At 42.9% G+C, this 13,489-nt stretch overlaps 1 protein-coding gene across 1 annotated transcript in view; it reads left to right on the forward strand.

Moving 5' to 3' along the window:
• LOC115119630 (kinesin-like protein KIF19) overlaps positions 1-13,489 on the forward strand; it is an 86,477-nt gene that overhangs the window by 72,048 nt on the left and 940 nt on the right. The gene's annotated exons all lie outside the window — the stretch shown is intronic.

The following is a 13,489-nucleotide window of genomic DNA, read 5'->3' on the forward strand; positions in this document are numbered from 1 at the left end:
TGTTACAGTGTTATAAGACAGTTCTCTCTCTCCAGGTGAAGAGGAACCTGCTGAATGTGTTCTACCACATCATGTTGTTACAGTGTTATAAGACAGTTCTCTCTCTCCAGGTGAAGAGGAACCTGCTGAATGTGTTCTACCACATCATGCTGTTACAGTGTTATAAGACAGTTCTCTCTCTCCAGGTGAAGAGGAACCTGCTGAATGTGTTCTACCACATCATGTTGTTACAGTGTTATAAGACAGTTCTCTCTCTCCAGGTGAAGAGGAACCTGCTGAATGTGTTCTACCACATCATGTTGTTACAGTGTTATAAGACAGTTCTCTCTCTCCAGGTGAAGAGGAACCTGCTGAATGTGTTCTACCACATCATGCTGTTACAGTGTTATAAGACAGTTCTCTCTCTCCAGGTGAAGAGGAACCTGCTGAACGTGTTCTACCACATCATGCTGTTACAGTGTTATAAGACAGTTCTCTCTCCAGGTGAAGAGGACCTGCTGAATGTGTTCTACCACATCATGTTGTTACAGTGTTATAAGACAGTTCTCTCTCTCCAGGTGAAGAGGAACCTGCTGAATGTGTTCTACCACATCATGTTGTTACAGTGTTATAAGACAGTTCTCTCTCTCCAGGTGAAGAGGACCCTGCTGAATGTGTTCTACCACATCATGCTGTTACAGTGTTATAAGACAGTTCTCTCTCTCCAGGTGAAGAGGAACCTGCTGAATGTGTTCTACCACATCATGTTATTACAGTGTTATAAGACAGTTCTCTCTCTCTCCAGGTGAAGAGGAACCTGCTGAATGTGTTCTACCACATCATGCTGTTACAGTGTTATAAGACAGTTCTCTCTCTCCAGGTGAAGAGGAACCTGCTGAATGTGTTCTACCACATCATGCTGTTACAGTGTTATAAGACAGTTCTCTCTCTCCAGGTGAAGAGGACCCTGCTGAATGTGTTCTACCACATCATGTTGTTACAGTGTTATAAGACAGTTCTCTCTCTCCAGGTGAAGAGGAACCTGCTGAACGTGTTCTACCACATCATGTTGTTACAGTGTTATAAGACAGTTCTCTCTCTCCAGGTGAAGAGGAACCTGCTGAATGTGTTCTACCACATCATGTTGTTACAGTGTTATAAGACAGTTCTCTCTCTCCAGGTGAAGAGGAACCTGCTGAACGTGTTCTACCACATCATGTTATTACAGTGTTATAAGACATTTCTCTCTCTCCAGGTGAAGAGGAACCTGCTGAATGTGTTCTACCACATCATGCTGTTACAGTGTTATAAGACAGTTCTCTCTCTCCAGGTGAAGAGGACCCTGCTGAATGTGTTCTACCACATCATGCTGTTACAGTGTTATAAGACAGTTCTCTCTCTCCAGGTGAAGAGGAACCTGCTGAATGTGTTCTACCACATCATGTTGTTACAGTGTTATAAGACAGTTCTCTCTCTCCAGGTGAAGAGGAACCTGCTGAATGTGTTCTACCACATCATGTTGTTACAGTGTTATAAGACAGTTCTCTCTCTCCAGGTGAAGAGGAACCTGCTGAATGTGTTCTACCACATCATGTATGTTACAGTGTTATAAGACAGTTCTCTCTCCAGGTGAAGAGGAACCTGCTGAATGTGTTCTACCACATCATGCTGTTACAGTGTTATAAGACAGTTCTCTCTCTCCAGGTGAAGAGGAAACATCATGTTGTTACAGTGTTATAAGACAGTTCTCTCTCTCCAGGTGAAGAGGAACCTGCTGAACGTGTTCTACCACATCATGTTGTTACAGTGTTATAAGACAGTTCTCTCTCTCCAGGTGAAGAGGAACCTGCTGAATGTGTTCTACCACATCATGTTGTTACAGTGTTATAAGACAGTTTCTCTCTCCAGGTGAAGAGGAACCTGCTGAATGTGTTCTACCACATCATGCTGTTACAGTGTTATAAGACAGTTCTCTCTCTCCAGGTGAAGAGGAACCTGCTGAATGTGTTCTACCACATCATGTTGTTACAGTGTTATAAGACAGTTCTCTCTCTCCAGGTGAAGAGGACCCTGCTGAATGTGTTCTACCACATCATGCTGTTACAGTGTTATAAGACAGTTCTCTCTCCAGGTGAAGAGGAACCTGCTGAACGTGTTCTACCACATCATGCTGTTACAGTGTTATAAGACAGTTCTCTCTCTCCAGGTGAAGAGGAACCTGCTGAATGTGTTCTACCACATCATGTTGTTACAGTGTTATAAGACAGTTCTCTCTCTCCAGGTGAAGAGGAACCTGCTGAACGTGTTCTACCACATCATGTTACAGTGTTATAGTTCTCTCTCTCCAGGTGAAGAGGAACCTGCTGAATGTGTTCTACCACATCAAGTTACAGTGTTATAAGACAGTTCTCTCTCTCCAGGTGAAGAGGAACCTGCTGAATGTGTTCTACCACATCATGCTGTTACAGTGTTATAAGACAGTTCTCTCTCCAGGTGAAGAGGACCCTGCTGAATGTGTTCTACCACATCATGTTGTTACAGTGTTATAAGACAGTTCTCTCTCTCCAGGTGAAGAGGAACCTACTGAATGTGTTCTACCACATCATGTTATTACAGTGTTATAAGACAGTTCTCTCTCTCCAGGTGAAGAGGAACCTGCTGAATGTGTTCTACCACATCATGCTGTTACAGTGTTATAAGACAGTTCTCTCTCTCCAGGTGAAGAGGAACCTGCTGAATGTGTTCTACCACATCATGCTGTTACAGTGTTATAAGACAGTTCTCTCTCTCCAGGTGAAGAGGAACCTGCTGAACGTGTTCTACCACATCATGTTGTTACAGTGTTATAAGACAGTTCTCTCTCTCCAGGTGAAGAGGAACCTGCTGAATGTGTTCTACCACATCATGTTGTTACAGTGTTATAAGACAGTTCTCTCTCTCCAGGTGAAGAGGAACCTGCTGAATGTGTTCTACCACATCATGTTATTACAGTGTTATAAGACAGTTCTCTCTCTCCAGGTGAAGAGGAACCTGCTGAACGTGTTCTACCACATCATGCTGTTACAGTGTTATAAGACAGTTCTCTCTCTCCAGGTGAAGAGGAACCTGCTGAATGTGTTCTACCACATCATGTTGTTACAGTGTTATAAGACAGTTCTCTCTCTCCAGGTGAAGAGGAACCTGCTGAACGTGTTCTACCACATCATGCTGTTACAGTGTTATAAGACAGTTCTCTCTCTCCAGGTGAAGAGGAACCTGCTGAATGTGTTCTACCACATCATGCTGTTACAGTGTTATAAGACAGTTCTCTCCAGGTGAAGAGGAACCTGCTGAATGTGTTCTACCACATCATGCTGTTACAGTGTTATAAGACAGTTCTCTCTCTCCAGGTGAAGAGGAACCTGCTGAATGTGTTCTACCACATCATGCTGTTACAGTGTTATAAGACAGTTCTCTCTCTCCAGGTGAAGAGGAACCTGCTGAATGTGTTCTACCACATCATGTTGTTACAGTGTTATAAGACAGTTCTCTCTCTCCAGGTGAAGAGGAACCTGCTGAATGTGTTCTACCACATCATGTTGTTACAGTGTTATAAGACAGTTCTCTCTCTCCAGGTGAAGAGGAACCTGCTGAATGTGTTCTACCACATCATGTTATTACAGTGTTATAAGACAGTTCTCTCTCTCCAGGTGAAGAGGACCCTGCTGAATGTGTTCTACCACATCATGATGTTACAGTGTTATAAGACAGTTCTCTCTCTCCAGGTGAAGAGGAACCTGCTGAATGTGTTCTACCACATCATGCTGTTACAGTGTTATAAGACAGTTCTCTCTCTCCAGGTGAAGAGGACCCTGCTGAATGTGTTCTACCACATCATGTTGTTACAGTGTTATAAGACAGTTCTCTCTCTCCAGGTGAAGAGGAACCTGCTGAACGTTTTCTACCACATCATGCTGTTACAGTGTTATAAGACAGTTCTCTCTCTCCAGGTGAAGAGGAACCTGCTGAACGTGTTCTACCACATCATGCTGTTACAGTGTTATAAGACAGTTCTCTCTCTCCAGGTGAAGAGGAACCTGCTGAACGTGTTCTACCACATCATGCTGTTACAGTGTTATAAGACAGTTCTCTCTCTCCAGGTGAAGAGGAACCTGCTGAATGTGTTCTACCACATCATGCTGTTACAGTGTTATAAGACAGTTCTCTCTCTCCAGGTGAAGAGGAACCTGCTGAATGTGTTCTACCACATCATGTTGTTACAGTGTTATAAGACAGTTCTCTCTCCAGGTGAAGAGGAACCTGCTGAATGTGTTCTACCACATCATGTTGTTACAGTGTTATAAGACAGTTCTCTCTCCAGGTGAAGAGGAACCTGCTGAATGTGTTCTACCACATCATGTTATTACAGTGTTATAAGACAGTTCTCTCTCTCCAGGTGAAGAGGACCTGCTGAATGTGTTCTACCACATCATGATGTTACAGTGTTATAAGACAGTTCTCTCTCTCCAGGTGAAGAGGAACCTGCTGAACGTGTTCTACCACATCATGCTGTTACAGTGTTATAAGACAGTTTCTCTCTCCAGGTGAAGAGGACCCTGCTGAATGTGTTCTACCACATCATGTTGTTACAGTGTTATAAGACAGTTCTCTCTCTCCAGGTGAAGAGGAACCTGCTGAACGTGTTCTACCACATCATGTTGTTACAGTGTTATAAGACAGTTCTCTCTCTCCAGGTGAAGAGGAACCTGCTGAATGTGTTCTACCACATCATGTTGTTACAGTGTTATAAGACAGTTCTCTCTCTCCAGGTGAAGAGGACCCTGCTGAATGTGTTCTACCACATCATGCTGTTACAGTGTTATAAGACAGTTCTCTCTCTCCAGGTGAAGAGGACCCTGCTGAATGTGTTCTACCACATCATGTTGTTACAGTGTTATAAGACAGTTCTCTCTCCAGGTGAAGAGGAACCTGAATGTGTTCTACCACATCATGTTGTTACAGTGTTATAAGACAGTTCTCTCTCTCCAGGTGAAGAGGAACCTGCTGAACGTGTTCTACCACATCATAGTGTTACAGTGTTATAAGACAGTTCTCTCTCTCCAGGTGAAGAGGAACCTGCTGAATGTGTTCTACCACATCATATTGTTACAGTGTTATAAGACAGTTCTCTCTCTCCAGGTGAAGAGGACCCTGCTGAATGTGTTCTACCACATCATGCTGTTACAGTGTTATAAGACAGTTCTCTCTCTCCAGGTGAAGAGGACCCTGCTGAATGTGTTCTACCACATCATGTTGTTACAGTGTTATAAGACAGTTCTCTCTCTCCAGGTGAAGAGGAACCTACTGAATGTGTTCTACCACATCATGTTATTACAATGTTATAAGACAGTTCTCTCTCTCCAGGTGAAGAGGACCCTGCTGAATGTGTTCTACCACATCATGCTGTTACAGTGTTATAAGACAGTTCTCTCTCCAGGTGAAGAGGAACCTGCTGAATGTGTTCTACCACATCATGTTATTACAGTGTTATAAGACAGTTCTCTCTCTCCAGGTGAAGAGGAACCTGCTGAATGTGTTCTACCACATCATGCTGTTACAGTGTTATAAGACAGTTCTCTCTCTCCAGGTGAAGAGGAACCTGCTGAATGTGTTCTACCACATCATGCTGTTACAGTGTTATAAGACAGTTCTCTCTCCAGGTGAAGAGGAACCTGCTGAATGTGTTCTACCACATCATGTTGTTACAGTGTTATAAGACAGTTCTCTCTCCAGGTGAAGAGGAACCTGCTGAACGTGTTCTACCACATCATGTTGTTACAGTGTTATAAGACAGTTTCTCTCTCCAGGTGAAGAGGAACCTGCTGAATGTGTTCTACCACATCATGTTGTTACAGTGTTATAAGACAGTTCTCTCTCTCCAGGTGAAGAGGAACCTGCTGAACGTGTTCTACCACATCATGCTGTTACAGTGTTATAAGACAGTTCTCTCTCTCCAGGTGAAGAGGACCCTGCTGAATGTGTTCTACCACATTTATTTATTTATTTATTTTTTTTATTTCACCTTTATTTAACCAGGTAAGCAAGTTGAGAACAAGTTCTCATTTACAATTGCGACCTGGCCAAGATAAAGCAAAGCAGTTCGATACAACGACACAGAGTTGAATGGAGTAAAACAAACATACAGTCAATAATACATCATGTTATTACAATGTGCAAATTAGGTGAGAAAGTAAAGGCAGCCATGGTGGCAAAGTAAATACAATATAGCAAGTAAAACCTGGAATGGTAGGTGGAAGAAGCAAAGGAAATAAAAATAACCAAAATAAATAAATAAATTAAATACAGTTAGGAAAGAAGTTGTTTGCTGTTCTACCAGTAATCATCATGGTGTTTACAGTGTTTCCAATTTACACATCATGCTGTTACAGTGTTATAAGACAGTTCTCTCTCTCCAGGTGAAGAGGAACCTGCTGAATGTGTTCTACCACATCATGTTGTTACAGTGTTATAAGACAGTTCTCTCTCTCCAGGTGAAGAGGAACCTGCTGAACGTGTTCTACCACATCATGTTGTTACAGTGTTATAAGACAGTTCTCTCTCTCCAGGTGAAGAGGAACCTGCTGAACGTGTTCTACCACATCATGCTGTTACAGTGTTATAAGACAGTTCTCGCTCTCCAGGTGAAGAGGACCCTGCTGAATGTGTTCTACCACATCATGCTGTTACAGTGTTATAAGACAGTTCTCTCTCTCCAGGTGAAGAGGAACCTGCTGAACGTGTTCTACCACATCATGTTATTACAGTGTTATAAGACAGTTCTCTCTCTCCAGGTGAAGAGGAACCTGCTGAACGTGTTCTACCACATCATGTTGTTACAGTGTTATAAGACAGTTCTCTCTCTCCAGGTGAAGAGGAACCTGCTGAATGTGTTCTACCACATCATGTTGTTACAGTGTTATAAGACAGTTCTCTCTCTCCAGGTGAAGAGGAACCTGCTGAACGTGTTCTACCACATCATGTTGTTACAGTGTTATAAGACAGTTCTCTCTCTCCAGGTGAAGAGGAACCTGCTGAACGTGTTCTACCACATCATGCTGTTACAGTGTTATAAGACAGTTCTCTCTCTCCAGGTGAAGAGGACCCTGCTGAATGTGTTCTACCACATCATGCTGTTACAGTGTTATAAGACAGTTCTCTCTCTCCAGGTGAAGAGGACCCTGCTGAACGTGTTCTACCACATCATGCTGTTACAGTGTTATAAGACAGTTCTCTCTCTCCAGGTGAAGAGGACCTGCTGAACGTGTTCTACCACATCATCTGTTACAGTGTTATAAGACAGTTCTCTCTCTCCAGGTGAAGAGGAACCTGCTGAATGTGTTCTACCACATCATGTTGTTACAGTGTTATAAGACAGTTCTCTCTCTCCAGGTGAAGAGGAACCTGCTGAATGTGTTCTACCACATCATGTTATTACAGTGTTATAAGACAGTTCTCTCTCCAGGTGAAGAGGACCCTGCTGAATGTGTTCTACCACATCATGATGTTACAGTGTTATAAGACAGTTCTCTCTCCAGGTGAAGAGGAACCTGCTGAACGTGTTCTACCACATCATGCTGTTACAGTGTTATAAGACAGTTCTCTCTCTCCAGGTGAAGAGGACCCTGCTGAATGTGTTCTACCACATCATGTTGTTACAGTGTTATAAGACAGTTCTCTCTCTCCAGGTGAAGAGGAACCTGCTGAACGTTTCTCTACATCATGCTGTTACAGTGTTATAAGACAGTTCTCTCTCTCCAGGTGAAGAGGAACCTGCTGAACGTGTTCTACCACATCATGCTGTTACAGTGTTATAAGACAGTTCTCTCTCTCCAGGTGAAGAGGAACCTGCTGAACGTGTTCTACCACATCATGCTGTTACAGTGTTATAAGACAGTTCTCTCTCTCCAGGTGAAGAGGAACCTGCTGAATGTGTTCTACCACATCATGCTGTTACAGTGTTATAAGACAGTTCTCTCTCTCCAGGTGAAGAGGAACCTGCTGAATGTGTTCTACCACATCATGTTGTTACAGTGTTATAAGACAGTTCTCTCTCTCCAGGTGAAGAGGAACCTGCTGATTGTGTTCTACCACATCATGTTGTTACAGTGTTATAAGACAGTTCTCTCTCTCCAGGTGAAGAGGAACCTGCTGAATGTGTTCTACCACATCATGTTATTACAGTGTTATAAGACAGTTCTCTCTCTCCAGGTGAAGAGGACCCTGCTGAATGTGTTCTACCACATCATGATGTTACAGTGTTATAAGACAGTTCTCTCTCTCCAGGTGAAGAGGAACCTGCTGAACGTGTTCTACCACATCATGCTGTTACAGTGTTATAAGACAGTTCTCTCTCTCCAGGTGAAAAGGACCCTGCTGAATGTGTTCTACCACATCATGTTGTTACAGTGTTATAAGACAGTTCTCTCTCTCCAGGTGAAGAGGAACCTGCTGAACGTGTTCTACCACATCATAGTGTTACAGTGTTATAAGACAGTTCTCTCTCTCCAGGTGAAGAGGAACCTGCATGTGTTCTACCACATCATATTGTTACAGTGTTATAAGACAGTTCTCTCTCTCCAGGTGAAGAGGACCCTGCTGAATGTGTTCTACCACATCATGCTGTTACAGTGTTATAAGACAGTTCTCTCTCTCCAGGTGAAGAGGACCCTGCTGAATGTGTTCTACCACATCATGTTGTTACAGTGTTATAAGACAGTTCTCTCTCTCCAGGTGAAGAGGAACCTACTGAATGTGTTCTACCACATCATGTTGTTACAGTGTTATAAGACAGTTCTCTCTCTCCAGGTGAAGAGGAACCTGCTGAACGTGTTCTACCACATCATAGTGTTACAGTGTTATAAGACAGTTCTCTCTCTCCAGGTGAAGAGGAACCTGCTGAATGTGTTCTACCACATCATATTGTTACAGTGTTATAAGACAGTTCTCTCTCTCCAGGTGAAGAGGACCCTGCTGAATGTGTTCTTCTACCACATCATGCTGTTACAGTGTTATAAGACACTTCTCTCTCTCCAGGTGAAGAGGACCCTGCTGAATGTGTTCTACCACATCATGTTGTTACAGTGTTATAAGACAGTTCTCTCTCTCCAGGTGAAGAGGAACCTACTGAATGTGTTCTACCACATCATGTTATTACAATGTTATAAGACAGTTCTCTCTCTCCAGGTGAAGAGGACCCTGCTGAATGTGTTCTACCACATCATGCTGTTACAGTGTTATAAGACAGTTCTCTCTCTCCAGGTGAAGAGGAACCTGCTGAATGTGTTCTACCACATCATGTTATTACAGTGTTATAAGACAGTTCTCTCTCTCCAGGTGAAGAGGAACCTGCTGAATGTGTTCTACCACATCATGCTGTTACAGTGTTATAAGACAGTTCTCTCTCTCCAGGTGAAGAGGAACCTGCTGAATGTGTTCTACCACATCATGCTGTTACAGTGTTATAAGACAGTTCTCTCTCTCCAGGTGAAGAGGACCCTGCTGAATGTGTTCTACCACATCATGTTGTTACAGTGTTATAAGACAGTTCTCTCCAGGTGAAGAGGAACCTGCTGAACGTGTTCTACCACATCATGTTGTTACAGTGTTATAAGACAGTTCTCTCTCTCCAGGTGAAGAGGAACCTGCTGAATGTGTTCTACCACATCATGTTGTTACAGTGTTAAAAGACAGTTCTCTCTCTCCAGGTGAAGAGGAACCTGCTGAACGTGTTCTACCACATCATGCTGTTACAGTGTTATAAGACAGTTCTCTCTCTCCAGGTGAAGAGGACCCTGCTGAATGTGTTCTACCACATTTATTTATTTATTTATTTTATTTTATTTCACCTTTATTTAACCAGGTAAGCAAGTTGAGAACAAGTTCTCATTTACAATTGCGACCTGGCCAAGATAAAGCAAAGCAGTTCGACACATACAACGACACAGAGTTACACATGGAGTAAAACAAACATACAGTCAATAATACAGTAAAAAAACAAGTATATACAATGTGAGCAAATTAGGTGAGAAGGGAGGTAAAGGCAAAAAAGGCCATGGTGGCAAAGTAAATACAATATAGCAAGTAAAACACTGGAATGGTAGTATTGCAATGGAAGAATGTGCAAAGTAGAAATAAAAATAATGGGGTGCAAAGGAGCAAAATAAATAAATAAATTAAATACAGTTAGGAAAGAGGTAGTTGTTTGGGCTAAATTATAGGTGGGCTATGTACAGGTGCAGTAATCTGTAAGATGCTCTGACAGTTGGTGTTTAAAGCTAGTGAGGGAGATAAGTGTTTCCAATTTACACATCATGCTGTTACAGTGTTATAAGACAGTTCTCTCTCTCCAGGTGAAGAGGAACCTGCTGAATGTGTTCTACCACATCATGTTGTTACAGTGTTATAAGACAGTTCTCTCTCTCCAGGTGAAGAGGAACCTGCTGAACGTGTTCTACCCACATCATGTTGTTACAGTGTTATAAGACAGTTCTCTCTCTCAGGTGAAGAGGAACCTGCTGAACGTGTTCTACCACATCATGCTGTTACAGTGTTATAAGACAAGCTCTCCAGGTGAAGAGGACCCTGCTGAATGTGTTCTACCACATCATGCTGTTACAGTGTTATAAGACAGTTCTCTCTCTCCAGGTGAAGAGGAACCTGCTGAACGTGTTCTACCACATCATGTTATTACAGTGTTATAAGACAGTTCTCTCTCCAGGTGAAGAGGAACCTGCTGAACGTGTTCTACCACATCATGTTGTTACAGTGTTATAAGACAGTTCTCTCTCTCCAGGTGAAGAGGAACCTGCTGAATGTGTTCTACCACATCATGTTGTTACAGTGTTATAAGACAGTTCTCTCTCTCCAGGTGAAGAGGAACCTGCTGAACGTGTTCTACCACATCATGTTGTTACAGTGTTATAAGACAGTTCTCTCTCTCCAGGTGAAGAGGAACCTGCTGAACGTGTTCTACCACATCATGCTGTTACAGTGTTATAAGACAGTTCTCTCCAGGTGAAGAGGAACCTGCTGAATGTGTTCTACCACATCATGCTGTTACAGTGTTATAAGACAGTTCTCTCTCTCCAGGTGAAGAGGAACCTGCTGAACGTGTTCTACCACATCATGTTGTTACAGTGTTATAAGACAGTTCTCTCTCTCCAGGTGAAGAGGAACCTGCTGAACGTGTTCTACCACATCATGCTGTTACAGTGTTATAAGACAGTTCTCTCTCTCCAGGTGAAGAGGACCCTGCTGAACGTGTTCTACCACATCATGTTGTTACAGTGTTATAAGACAGTTCTCTCTCTCCAGAGGACCTGCTGAACGTGTTCTACCACATCATGTTGTTACAGTGTTATAAGACAGTTCTCTCTCTCCAGGTGAAGAGAAACCTGCTGAATGTGTTCTACCACATCATGCTGTTACAGTGTTGTAAGATAGTTCTCTCTCTCCAGGTGAAGAGGACCCTGCTGAACGTGTTCTACCACATCATGCTGTTACAGTGTTATAAGACAGTTCTCTCTCTCCAGGTGAAGAGGACCCTGCTGAATGTGTTCTACCACATCATGCTGTTACAGTGTTATAAGACAGTTCTCTCTCTCCAGGTGAAGAGGAACCTGCTGAACGTGTTCTACCACATCATGTTGTTACAGTGTTATAAGACAGTTCTCTCTCTCCAGGTGAAGAGGAACCTGCTGAATGTGTTCTACCACATCATGTTGTTACAGTGTTATAAGACAGTTCTCTCTCTCCAGGTGAAGAGGAACCTGCTGAACGTGTTCTACCACATCATGTTATTACAGTGTTATAAGACAGTTCTCTCTCTCCAGGTGAAGAGGAACCTGCTGAACGTGTTCTACCACATCATGCTGTTACAGTGTTATAAGACAGTTCTCTCTCTCCAGGTGAAGAGGAACCTGCTGAACGTGTTCTACCACATCATGTTGTTACAGTGTTATAAGACAGTTCTCTCTCTCCAGGTGAAGAGGAACCTGCTGAATGTGTTCTACCACATCATGTTACAGTGTTATAAGACAGTTCTCTCTCTCCAGGTGAAGACCTGCTGAACTTTTCTAACATGTTATTACAGTGTTATAAGACAGTTCTCTCTCTCCTGAAGAGGAACCTGCTGAGCGTGTTCTACCACATCATGATGTTACAGTGTTATAAGACAGTTCTCTCTCTCCAGGTGAAGAGGAACCTGCTGAATGTGTTCTACCACATCATGTTGTTACAGTGTTATAAGACAGTTCTCTCTCTCCAGGTGAAAGAGGAACCTGCTGAATGTGTTCTACCACATCATGTTGTTACAGTGTTATAAGACAGTTCTCTCTCTCCAGGTGAAGAGGAACCTGCTGAACGTGTTCTACCACATCATGCTGTTACAGTGTTATAAGACAGTTCTCTCTCCAGGTGAAGAGGAACCTGCTGAGCGTGTTCTACCACATCATGCTGTTACAGTGTTATAAGACAGTTCTCTCTCTCCAGGTGAAGAGGACCCTGCTGAATGTGTTCTACCACATCATGTTGTTACAGTGTTATAAGACAGTTCTCTCTCTCCAGGTGAAGAGGAACCTGCTGAACGTTTCTACCACATCATGCTGTTACAGTGTTATAAGACAGTTCTCTCTCCAGGTGAAGAGGAACCTGCTGAATGTGTTCTACCACATCATGCTGTTACAGTGTTATAAGACAGTTCTCTCTCTCCAGGTGAAGAGGAACCTGCTGAATGTGTTCTACACATCATGCTGTTACAGTGTTATAAGACAGTTCTCTCTCTCCAGGTGAAGAGGAACCTGCTGAACGTGTTCTACCACATCATGCTGTTACAGTGTTATAAGACAGTTCTCTCTCTCCAGGTGAAGAGGAACCTGCTGAACGTGTTCTACCACATCATGTTGTTACAGTGTTATAAGACAGTTCTCTCTCTCCAGGTGAAGAGGAACCTGCTGAATGTGTTCTACCACATCATGCTGTTACAGTGTTATAAGACAGTTCTCTCTCCAGGTGAAGAGGAACCTGCTGAACGTGTTCTACCACATCATGCTGTTACAGTGTTATAAGACAGTTCTCTCTCTCCAGGTGAAGAGAAACCTGCTGAACGTGTTCTACCACATCATGTTGTTACAGTGTTATAAGACTGTTCTCTCTCTCCAGGTGAAGAGGAACCTGCTGAACGTGTTCTACCACATCATGTTATTACAGTGTTATAAGACAGTTCTCTCTCTCCAGGTGAAGAGGAACCTGCTGAACGTGTTCTACCACATCATGTTGTTACAGTGTTTATAAGACAGTTCTCTCTCTCCAGGTGAAGGTACTGCTGAATGTGTTCTACTACATCATGTTGTTACAGTGTTATAAGACAGTTCTCTCTCTCCAGGTGAAGAGGAACCTGCTGAGCGTGTTCACCATCATGTTGTTACAGTGTTATAAGACAGTTCTCTCTCTCCAGGTGAAGAGGAACCTGCTG

Source organism: Oncorhynchus nerka, linkage group LG28, assembly GCF_034236695.1.
Source record: "Oncorhynchus nerka isolate Pitt River linkage group LG28, Oner_Uvic_2.0, whole genome shotgun sequence".
NCBI classification, from domain to species: Eukaryota; Metazoa; Chordata; class Actinopteri; order Salmoniformes; family Salmonidae; genus Oncorhynchus; species Oncorhynchus nerka.